We start from the raw sequence: 12368 nt of genomic DNA, 5'->3' as shown, positions 1-12368 counted from the left end.
GGAGACTAGCTCGCTGCCAGAGAATACTACAACATTGCTATAAAGGGAAGATCACAACTCGGGCAGCAGGCGACGGTCATAGGTGAAGGAGGTGAGGAGTCCTGGGTAATGGAAGTTACTCGTGGGACGGAAGAACCTCAAGAAGGAAATGATGAGGTCGCCCAGGGGGATGACATTGATCTGTGAGTAAGCGAAGACAGATCTGAGTTTAAAGCAATAGAAGAGCTCGAGGAAGTAAATATCGACTCGGAAGCACCTTCAAGAGTTGTCAAAGTTGGAAAAAATCTTGAAGCCGAAAGGAAGAAGGAGCTGGGTGAATTCCTAAGGAAGAACCTGGATGTCTTTGCATGGTCGCATGAGGATATGATGGGAATCAGTCCAAGTGTAATAATGCGTAATTTAAACTTAGACAAGAATGTGCCTGCAAAGTCCTAAAAACAGAGGCTTTTGGGGACAGTACGATCTGAAGCATTAGAAGAAGAAGTAGCTCACCTACTTAAATGCAGATTTATCAGGGAAGCAAAATACCCGGTCTGGGTTGCTAACCCCGTGCTGGTCCAGAAGACAAATGGGAAGTGGAGAACTTGTATTGATTTCTCCGACCTCAACAAGGCTTATCCCAAGGACTGTTTCCCACTACCGAGAATTGATCAGTTGGTAGATGCCACAGCCGGTCATGAGCTCATGTCTTTCATGGACATTTATTCTGGATATAACTAGATCACGATGAACCCTACAAACCAAGAGCATACCAGCTTCATGACTCAGCATAACGTATATTGCTACAAAGTTATGCCATTCAGGCTGAAAAATGTCGGAGCCACATACCAACAGTTAGTCAACAAAATATTCGCTAACCAGATCGGAAGAAACATGGAGGTGTATGTCAATGATATGCTTGTTAAGTCAAAGACTGCCAATAACCATGTATCCGACCTAGAAGAATGTTTTGGCATATTGAGAAAATACAACATGAAGTTAGATCCCCAGAAGTGCACTTTCAGAGTTGCGTTGGGAAAGTTTCTGGGGTTTATAGTCAACATAAGGAGGATAGAGGCGAATCCAGAAAAAAAAATCAGGTTGTTGTTAGAGATGCCTTCACCTAGGTCGTGTAAGGAAGTACAAAGCATAACTAGAAAGGTGGCGTCTTTAAACCGTTTCGTTTCAAAATCCACTGACAAATGTCTACCATTTTATAGCTTGCTCAGAGGAAACAAAGTTTTAATGGCCCAAAGAATGAGAACAGGCGTTTTGCTACCTGAAACTGCACCTAGCTGAACCCCCCATACTATCAAAATTGACATCTGAAGAATGTCTGTTTCTATATATGGTCGTGACAGAAAATGCAGTCAGTGCAATGTTAGTTTAAGAAGAAAATTGGGTGCAGCAATTCGTATTTTATGTAAGTGATAGACTTCTTGGAGTTGAATCATGGTACCCATTGATATAAAACCTTGCGTTCTGTCTCATTTTGGCTTCAAGGAAGCTCAGGCCATACTTCCAGTCCCATTCTATTCACGTCTTAACCGACCAACCTTTAAGACAGGTTTTACAAAAGATTGAAACATCAGGACGTCTAATAAAATGGGCCATCGAACTCAGCCAGTTTGAGATATTATATATATCACGGACGAAAATCAAGAGCCAAGCCCTTGCAGATTTTGTGGCCGAGTGCACAAGTTTTCAGGACGAGATGATAATGGAGCTGGTGCAGGAATTATGAAAAATCTTCATTGATGGATCATCTAATGAAAACAGATCAAGAGCTGGGATAATCTTAATCTCACCTAAAGGACATTGGTTCCATACAACTCTCAGGTTTGAATTTGAAGCATCTAACAATGAAGCAGAATATGAGGCCTTATTGGCAGGGCTAAGGGTAGCGAAAGAGCTAAAGGAAAAAGCCATCCAATGTTATAGTGATTCTCAGCTCGTAGTCAATCAGATATTGGGGGAATACCAAGCTCGAGGTATCAAGATGGAAACCTACTTAGCTAAGGGAAAGGGTGAGTTGTCTGAGTTTGAGTTTACTCCGTTGAGCAAGTACCCCACGAGCAAAATTCCAACACTGATGCTCTGGCTCGACTTGCTACCACCAAAGAGGCAGATACATTGAATGTAGTTCCGGTGGAGTTCTTGGAAAGTCCAAGTATAACAGCAGAGACGGTTGAGGTCAAAATGATTGACATAAAATCAGCCTAGATTACCCCCATAGTGGAGTACCTCACAACCGAAAAACTACTTGACGATTGAAAATCTGCGAGAAAGCTGCTATATCAAGCTCCGCGGTATGTTATGGTTGAAGGGATCCTATATCGATGAGGGCATTTGATGCCCCTCCTGCGATGTGTTCTGCCTGAGGAAGCCCAAATATTTTGCAAGAAATACACCAAGGCTTCTGTTGAGATCACACTGGGGGGCAAATCCTAGCTTTAAAGGTATTGAGACATGGCTATTTTTGGCCCACATTGACAAAGGTCTCGATCTCGTATGTGCAGAAGTGTGACAAATGCCAACGCTTCGCCATAGTTTCCCGAGTTGCACCCATCAAGCTAACCGTGATCTCATCCCCTTGGTCATTTGCAGCATGGGGAATTGACTTAATTGGTTCTCTACCAACAGGAAAAGGAGGAGTTCGTTATGCAGTAGTCACCATCGATTATTTCACGAAGTGGGTAGAGGCTGAACCTTTGGCAACCATCACCTCGAAGAGAGTCTTGGACTTTGATGTGAAGAATATCATATGTCGATTTGGACTCCCGAAAAAGATTGTGTCAGACAACGGAACTCAGTTCAATGGTGATCTCGTCACAAACTTTTTGTGAAAAATATGGCATAACCAAGAGTTTCTCGTCAGTAGCTTACCCACAGGCTAATGGGCAGGTCGAGGTCGTAAACAAGACCCTGAAGGTGAGCTTGAACAAATGATTAGACGAGGCCAAGGGATTATGGCCCAAGCAGCTCCCACAAGTACTCTGGGCCTACCGGACCTCACATCGAACCTCCACGAGGCATGCCCCTTTTTCCCTGACCTTTGGAAGCGAGACTATGCTCCCAATTGAGGCGATGGTGAAGACCCACAGACAAAATACCTTTGATCAAGATCATAACCACGAGCTACTTAGTGCATCTCTCGATCACTCGTTATTTCAATTCAAAGGTTAAGGGATGCAGACTCGAATTAGGCGATCTGGTTCTCCAAAAGGTCTTTTTAGCAAGTAATGATCCCAAGGACAGTGTGTTATGGCCGAACTGGGAAGGACCATATCAGATCGTGGAGGTCTTGCGTGAAGGGACTTTGAAACTAGCCTGGTTAAGTGGAGAAATAGTCTCACGGACCAGGAATTCCCTACACTTAAAAAAGTATTATCAATAGTTTTGTTGTCTTTAATGTTTTCAGAATTACCGTTTATGTAATGCATATTTATAAAATTCATTTCAGTTTAATAACAGTTGGATTATTAAGTAACCAATTTTATCATTTTGTTATCATGAGCTCACTTTGTAAAAGCAACCAAGAACATTTATACGTTCTAGTTGCTTGGGGGGCACATAACCAAAGAGAGCTTTTAAGAGGGTTTAGCTTATTCGGATAGAGATTAAAACTTAGAGTTTGGAAAAATTGATTATTCAATGGCTTTTTAAAGCTCGAATTTTCAAAATTCCGAACGCGAACTAAGTTTAAAAAAAAAACCCTGGATATAACCAGGTCTGAGGCCTGATTCCTAATAGGTACAATGCTATTAAGCCTACTAAAATCCGTGGATATGACCAGGTCCGAGGCCTGATTCCTAACAGGTACAATACTATTAAGCTTATTTAAAAACCCTGGATGTGACCAGGTCCACGACTTGACTCTTAACAGGTATGATGCAATTAAGCGAGAAAAATCTTGGATACAACTAAGATATCGATAAAATCTATCCCATTTTAAAGTCAATCCCTAAGATTTCGATGTACAAACAAATAGATCACAAGTTAGATATATATTGAAAAATATATTGTCATCTCGAGGAGGAAAAACCTCGACCTGAGCCTGAAGGCAATTGTTTTGGTCCCAAGGGACTTAATTACAAAAGCATAGAGATAAAAATAAAAACAAAATAATAAATCACGGGGGTCCGTCAACTCGCTCTAGAGAGGTCACCTCCTCGCCATCTCCCTCAACAGCTTCAGAAGCTTCGGCAGTCACTGAGGGTTCTTGTGAGAACCGAATCTTGAACCTGGCAAGATATGGTGCCCATAGCTCAGGTTGCATAAAGGAGAAGTTCTCGTCTTGGTTGAAAGCCCAACAACGGTAAAGCATCTCCTCCATCTGAGTTAATGACTCCACAGCTTCCTCTTTGGCCTTGGCCTCGACCTCGTTCAACTTCTTCTTGAGTCTTTCAGTTTTTGTCTACAGTTGGTCCACGCAACAATTCACCTCCACGACCTGATCCTAGGAGGCAGACAGGGTGACCTTTGCAGACTGCTTGCTCTCCTGGAAGGAAACCAGGGCGGCTTTGGCAGTCTGTTCGCCCTCTTGAGCGATGCTCAGGGAGGCTCGGAGCTCCTTGTCCCTAGCTTTAACCTGAGAAATTCCTCAAAATTGAGCTAGGACAGACTGCAAAATAATGAGGCATGTCAAGAATAGTAAAAAAACTAAGGAAAAAAGAAAAAGAAAAAGTTAGAAGAGTGGGAAGGACTCACTGTGAGGTTCATCCCCATAGTAGATTCAAGGACGTCATCATGAGTACGCTCCTCTATAGCCCTCAAGTCTTTGGTGTTGGATCTGTAGGCATGGCCAACCATATGGCTCGCCATCTCGTACACAGTACCCCGAAACGCCTCGGGGATCTTGGATAGGTCGAGTGGCTTGACTGGGATCTGGATGGTGGGAGCCTCGCCTTGTATCACCTGAGGAATTGAGGGAGTTACATGCCGAGGATGAGGAGGTGGAGGTTGGTGAACTGTGTCTGTTGTTACCGGAGCTAGGGGAGTTTCTGTTGTGGTTACTTCTGGGTGAAGCTGCCACCTTTGTTTTTAGCTGGAGACTCGGTTGTAGCCCCAATCTTGGGAGCTTGTTTCTTTGTCAGTCTGGCCCTCTTCACCACAGGAACAACTCCGATCCCACCGACCTTAAAAGCACCCCTCAAACCTGGGCCATATGGTTGCTCCATCTCTTCACCTGAAAAAGAACAAGCAGAAGGTTCGGATAAGAAATAATTGTTTGAAGTAATATAAAGACAAGAAAAAGAGCAAGAACCCTACCCTCTAAGCTAGGGGAGGAATCTACTACGATCAACTCAGGGTTATGGACTGGGCTACGCACAACCTCTAACTCTTGGATTAACGGAGGTGGGGGAGAATCTAAAATTATGACCTCCTGGGTCCTAGGGGGTTTGGGTCCTTCTTCGGGCCTGGACTCATCTACATACTGCCTAAAACTAGGGGCATATGCACCCTGACACAAGGAAGGCCAAGTCCTACAGTTTGTCCCATACTCTTCAAAAATCGTGGACCTAAAATTGAGAGTGTTGTCAACCATAATGGTACCTTTGGGGTGTGGTCATAGCGTACCACCAAATGGTCTACACATTGAAGGAGGGTTGTGTTTAGGTTCGGGTCGGTATGATGACGCTCATGAGCTGGTTAGGGTTGAAGCAAATTAGCCTATAACTGGCAGCAACCCGATCTATGTCTTTGTATGGGTATGGGTTACCTTGGCCGAAGGGGCCGACTGCTACCTCAGACGCAACTCACTCTGGATCAGGCCCCTAATTATCTTCAGGAGCTCGCCTTTTGCACACCAGCGGTGCCACGTCTTCTTCCTCCTCGATGTCTTCATTGGATGGCAAGGCTTCTTGAAGAGGGGGAGCTCGAGGATGACATGAAGAGGAACTCGGGTCCTGAGAGCCAACGTTTGGACCTTGCTGATCAGGTTGCAGGCCACCATGGTGGTATCATTCACAACCTTACAGTAGTCTTTCTCCTTCGGAGGAAGACTAGACAAAGTCTCATATTGACCCCCAAGGGTCTCAGAAATCCCTGTCCTTATAAATATAGATTCACAAGGAAAGAACTTAGTTAGAATATTTAAACAAAAAAAAAAAGAGGTGTGTGAAAGTGATAAAAAGTTCATGTGTTAAATTCATAAAGATAGAAGACTTACGAGGGCGGCTGAAGTATCGGTGCTCGCAGTTCTTGAACCCGTTTGATATAAAGAACAAGTCTTTATAGTCATTTGGATGGCTGGGGAGGTCGATGAAGGATGATGATTTGGGAAAGCGAGTGAGGTAGTAAAAATCTCCACCTCGCCCCTTCTAGTCCGGACTGGCCTTGAGGCAAACGAAATACATAATGTCTGCCGGAGTGGGGACCTCTCACTTGTGCCTCGGAAACAGATACATTAACCCCACCAAAAGTCTGTATGAGTTTGGCAGGAGCTGGAATGGAGCCACTCTTACGTAGTTCAGGAGGTCTACAAAATACTGGTCCAATGGGAGGAAGGCACCTTCCTTCAGGTGCTCATCACTCCAAGCCTTGTAGTTGTCTTGGAGAGGGGCGCAGCTCCGCTCTCCTTCCAACGGAGGTTGGGGATGGAGGCCATCAACTACCATCTCAATCCCTTGATTCAGCAAGATCTTATTAACTTTCCCCTAAGTCGTGATCCGGGATACTATGTGCTCGCCTTCGAAGAATGCGTTGGGGTTGACGACGAGTTCCTTCTCCACCACAGGGCCAAAATGAGGAATGGGAGAGTCAGAGGCGATCTGCTTTTCGTTATCCTTGCTCTAAGCAAAAGAGCTCGCAGTGCTTTTCTTTAGGGGGGGGGGGGGTCATGATTTAGCTCGTCTAATGACAAAACGACCTATTAGTGGCGACCTAAGATAATTACTAGCTATGTTTGTGGAGGTACAAAAATTCGAGGGTTTAAGTAGTTTACTTTTGGGATCTAAAATTTATACGAGCTAGATTGTGTTTTATCCTCAATGCATGGTCCTAGGCCACACTCTTTGATTTCTTAAAATTCTCTGATACTTCAGGATTCGTGTGTCAAACTCGTCAGGCCCACTACTTTTCTTTTGAAAGCGGTTTAATGTAAAACCGCTTAAGGAATTGTAACCTTTAAGCTATCCAGAACCAAACCTAAAACCCTTTCAGCTTTTACACCCCAAACATGTATTCTAATCGATTTACTAGTTGAATTTTCTTTGTAAAACCCAGAAAATTTGCCCATTTTTATGAAAACCTTATTTCTAAGCAAGCCTAGTATCACTCATTCAGCCTAAACTGAACCCTTATTTTGATTTACACTCATATGTAGCCTAAACGACATTGAACAAAGGACATTTTTCACAATAAAAAACTCACTAGAAAGCAAAGAATTGAAAGATTCAAACCAGGTGAGGAAATACTTACAGTTTATATGATCGGTTCAAAGAAAGTGTCGACATGTCCACATGAAACTCCTTGAAAGATCCTGAGAGTTTGAAAGGAGATGAAGGATTTTGGGAGAAGTTGGAGAAGAAAAAAGGGAAATTTTGTTTCTGAAAGGAAACTTTTTGAATGCAAAGGTGGTGAGGGTTCAGGTCTGATCACCTTATTTATATGTAAACTATGGGAATTAATTCGGGCCATCCGATTAGGTTTGCTCGAGATCCAAAGGCCAAGATTAAATGAACCATACGGTGACAAAAAGTTGACAGGACAGTTGTCACAGTCCTCAAAACCCGAACGGACGCCAATTATAAACAACCATGTATCCAGTAATCTGTAGTGGGTTGGCATGATTTTACATGGTAGAAGCCTAAAAGCCCCTATTGTGCATGTCAGAAAGTGACGATATCAAGCATGAGCAGGATCTTAGGGGGCAAATGTTGTACCCTAAAAATTAGCACGAGTCTAGACACTCAGTTCGGGTGCAACTGGCAGATGAATACGTGGAAAAGCAGCCAAGTAGAAACTCTGGTTAACAATGATGTGAGCAGCCCGAGTTGGGACCTGACAACATGACGTACATGTTTTTATCAGACCTCCTCTTAGGATAACAATCCAGTTCGAGACCTAAAATGGCCAGATCCACATTTGGGCGCTCTAAGCTTAATCCGATCTAAGGTTCAGATAGTCTTTGAACACCAGCTCGGGTGAGATTTCAGCTCATGGAAACCTAGTTAGAACGCATACTAAAGGATCCCAAGAGATTCGAAGGCTCCTTATACGCTCATTAATGCCCAGGCTGTATTGCATATCTATCATTTATTATCCAAGATAGCAAGAGTATATTTTATTCTGTTACCAAATCATATCCCAATGTAAATGAGAATAATTTGTATTAAATGTATACCTTATTTATTCACGCAATTACCCAAACCTGTCCAGGAAATTCCCCTATAAATATCAGGGATAATGGACAAGGAAGGGGACGACCCTTTTTTGGTATTACTAAAACTCTGCATAGATTATGAGAGAAAAGCAATAATACTGTCTTGTGGACTAGGTGAATTTTAACCACTGAACCACGTAAAATTTGTGTGTGTACGAAAGGGTTCTTATTATTTCATTTCGATTTACAAATAAGCACTAATATCCTTATTAGATTTCTTAATCTACTGTTGGCGAAAAACCACGTCAACAGACATATATTTACTAAGTACTTTATTTAAGAATAAAGTGTCCATTGATATAATCATTACATACAGCGTTAATCCTCTATCAATCGTTCATAATTAAAAGGGAATAAAATTACCGTTTTACCCTTTTAGTTATATCTTGTTCCTAGAGTACCATTGACTTTACTAGTGAAGGTTGTGTCACAACAAGTTTGCGACGTGAACGTTCATAACCTTTTCAGTTCTAAAAGCTAACCCAATAGGGAATCATTATTCAATCTATAAGAAGGTATAGATTCCATATCTGTTAAACTACGTCATCAGCCATATACATCATTGAGTCCCCAAAACCATTGTTCTTAGCCTAATCATTCTGACAAACCTTAACGCATGAATCAAATGATCATATGACATATATAGGAGTTTATAGCAACCTCAAGATTAAGATCATCGTGTATATGATCATCGTTTGATGTGTTTGATTAATACTATGAAACGATGTTTAAACAAGTATTAACAAATCACATCCGGTCCAGTTCTACTTACTCTCAGCATGCAAAGCACCTCCACTAAAGTGTCCTACTACACTAGTAACCTAGATCTAAGTCACATGTATTCATAATACTAGTGAACCGTACTAGCAGTAATTAATCTAAAGATTCTATAACTTTATTTTAGTGCGAACTGTTTTAAGTTTATTATCTTAATCTCGATCCTCTCATACCAATATGAGATTAAGACTACATAGATAAACTTTGGAATTTTCTGATATCCACTTAATATCATCATATAATATTGGACCTAGTCTATATATATATATAATAATTCAATTCAATCCAATTATTTATTTCATTTAAAACATTTGTCAACTACAATTACTTTAAGAGAACTATTCCCAACAGTACAGTGAGTGTGTCAACCACACCATTAGGGTTATCCCTAATTTTCTCATTTTTTTTATTTAATTAAGATTTAAGACAATATATTTATCCAAAAATAAATATCAGTTAATTCAAAAATAATTTCATCTTAAAATATAAGTTTTAAAATACATAAATAAATATTTTATTCTAAATAAGATAATTATTAATCTCTCTTTATATTAATCCAAACATGATTAATATTTATTTTAACCTATAGTTTTTCAAAGAAAAAATATACAGTTAATTAATTAATTAATTCATAATTAATCAATTGCCCAAATTATCACATAATTAGTTCCTTGCCCTAGAAAATCAATTCATTTGCAATTATATTATATTTATAGAGTTTTCTCTTGTAGTCCATTGATATAATCAATAAATGTAGTTTTGTCTTTCATTTATTAGTTCGTTAATTAGAGCTGGTCAAGATTACCGTTGTACCCTTCTAATTACCTCTTGATCCTTAAGTACCACTAATTCACTAATGAATAATTAATCTATAATCATATTATAGATTTGAGCTCAATAACTATTCAATTCCATAATTAACCCTTAAGGGAACCAATATTCGGTCTGTTAGGAAAGTATGGATTCCATTATTGTAAATCATGTTCCCAGCCATTCATGATATTGAATCTCCAAAACAAAAGTCATTAGCATCATTATATTAAGAAACCTTAACGAGTGAATCAAAAGATCCAATAAACACAAACAGGAGCTCACGAATACTCAGGATTTAGACTGATCTACAAATGATCATCTATTATGATAAGAATGAAATCTTTATGTCAAACGGTAAGTTTGTGAAGATAATTAATTCTCATCGGTCATGTCATATATAATCTCTATTTTATACAACAACTTTATTAAGACGTCTATCCACATCAGTAATTTGAATCTAGATCACTCGCATCCTGTATGTTTAGTAAATCGCACTAGTAACCATTCATTAAAGATTCCCTACTTTAATATGTTACTGATTATTTTGTTCATTATATATGATCTTAATTCTCTCGTACTAATACAAGATCATATTCACATGAATGAATAAGAAATTTTCTTGAAATTATTATATAATTAATTCAAACATTAATTATAACATTCAAATATAATACAATTGTACTTTTATTTAAATCAATAAAATGTCTTCACATGCTTTTAGGGCATTAATTCTAACAAGTATACCACTGGAGGGCTGGTTTAATCAAATTGGAACCAAAACCCTTGCACATGCAAGCTTCTCATCTCACGCAGGATGGCCATAGTAAACATCCTCTGTCTGTATTGGGCGATATGGTAATTAGGGTCAGACGTCCCGTCGAACATCTTCTCGTGAGGGGAGCTGAACTTTTTTGGCATCTCGACCATTGCTATATCATCAACGAACGAGGAGTCAGAGTAGCAGCTTGCTGCACTCTTTTTAATTGGAGTTGGCATTCCAGGAATCCGTTGGATAAGTGATTCCATCTCTGCCAATTTATGAGCAAACTCAGGATCTTGGATTGGAAGTGAGCTAATGGTGTGACAGCGGATTGGCTCGCTTGTGATTGGTTGATTTGGTCTGATTGCCTGCTACTCAAGGGTGTTCTAACAAGCTCCAATGAAGGTCTGGCTGGCTCCAGTGGCAGGCTGACTGACTCCTGGATTCTAGTGTTGTCTAGCAACAGAGGCTGGCTGACTGGCTTTTGGGATCTGTTGATATCCGGACCCAGTGGCTGGCTGACTGGCTCCTGAAACCTACTATTGTCCGGCTGCCGAGGTTGGCTGGCTGACTCCTAGAGTATGTTGTTGTCCGGGTGCAGTTGAATGTCCATGTTCAATCATGGTTACTTGTTCTCCTGCATTGATAGTTGAATTCTGTATGTTAGACATGGTAGGCGGCGTTTGATAGCTCCTTACCGAGGATGATAAATCTGTTTGACTCAATCCATCATTGTTAGAGATAGGGGTGAAGTTGCCCAAAGGTTGCATCAGGCTGATTGGGCCTCAGAAGCGGGATGGCTGGACCTTGGTAGTCTGAAAGGAAATGGTTTCCATTCGCACGAGCAAGTCTGCATTCTCAGCTTCGAGCCTCTTCATTTTCTCACGATCCTCATTCATTTGGGTATTAAGGGCGACAAACTGGACGACCAGATTGAGTGTCTCAGTCACGTTTTACATAGCTCTCAAGTGAACTCCTTGATTCTTTGTAAATCGTTTAATTGCTAGGGCCCTACGGTGGGCGCAAAATTGTAGAGGATGTTTCCTACAATTGATTAAACGGGCACCAACAACCAGTCAAGAACAAAGAAGGAGGTCATATTTCAATTGGGAGCACTAGTGGGGTGTCAGTCAAAGGGACTCCGACGCTCAAGTTAGTTAGATTTTTGTTAAAGATAACCAGAAAAGTAAAATAATAATGTAAGGAATAGTGAATAAATAAGTAGAATAATGACCAGGGTGACAGCGGAGCTTGACAGTCCAGTCAGGTCAATCTGACTGGTTCATGGTCAAGTGACGACGGAGCTCGGTCTGACTGGTTCATAGTCAGGAGACGACAGAGCTCAACAATCTGGTTAGGTCAGTCTGACTGGTTCGACTCGCTTGACTGGATTGGCTCGAGAGAATCTTGCTAATCACAAAGAGTATTTAGAGTAATGGTTATCAGATAGATCTTCCTTAGCCCCCTAGGGTCTTCCTTATAACCATTTTCTTTTTTGTTGCTCCTTCCATCTTCCTTACCCGTCAAGACTCGCTCAAAGTGGTTACCTCCTGAAATTCATGGGAAGAGTTGCAGATATCTCGACTGTTTCAAGGTCCCTGACTAACTAAGCGCATGTGAATTCGGGTTCGAGTTTGGATTGGTCATTCGAGT

Source organism: Humulus lupulus, chromosome 1, assembly GCF_963169125.1.
Source record: "Humulus lupulus chromosome 1, drHumLupu1.1, whole genome shotgun sequence".
Taxonomy (NCBI): domain Eukaryota; kingdom Viridiplantae; phylum Streptophyta; class Magnoliopsida; order Rosales; family Cannabaceae; genus Humulus; species Humulus lupulus.
The sequence above is the reverse complement of the archived record's forward strand: the minus strand, read 5'-3'. Positions refer to the sequence as shown.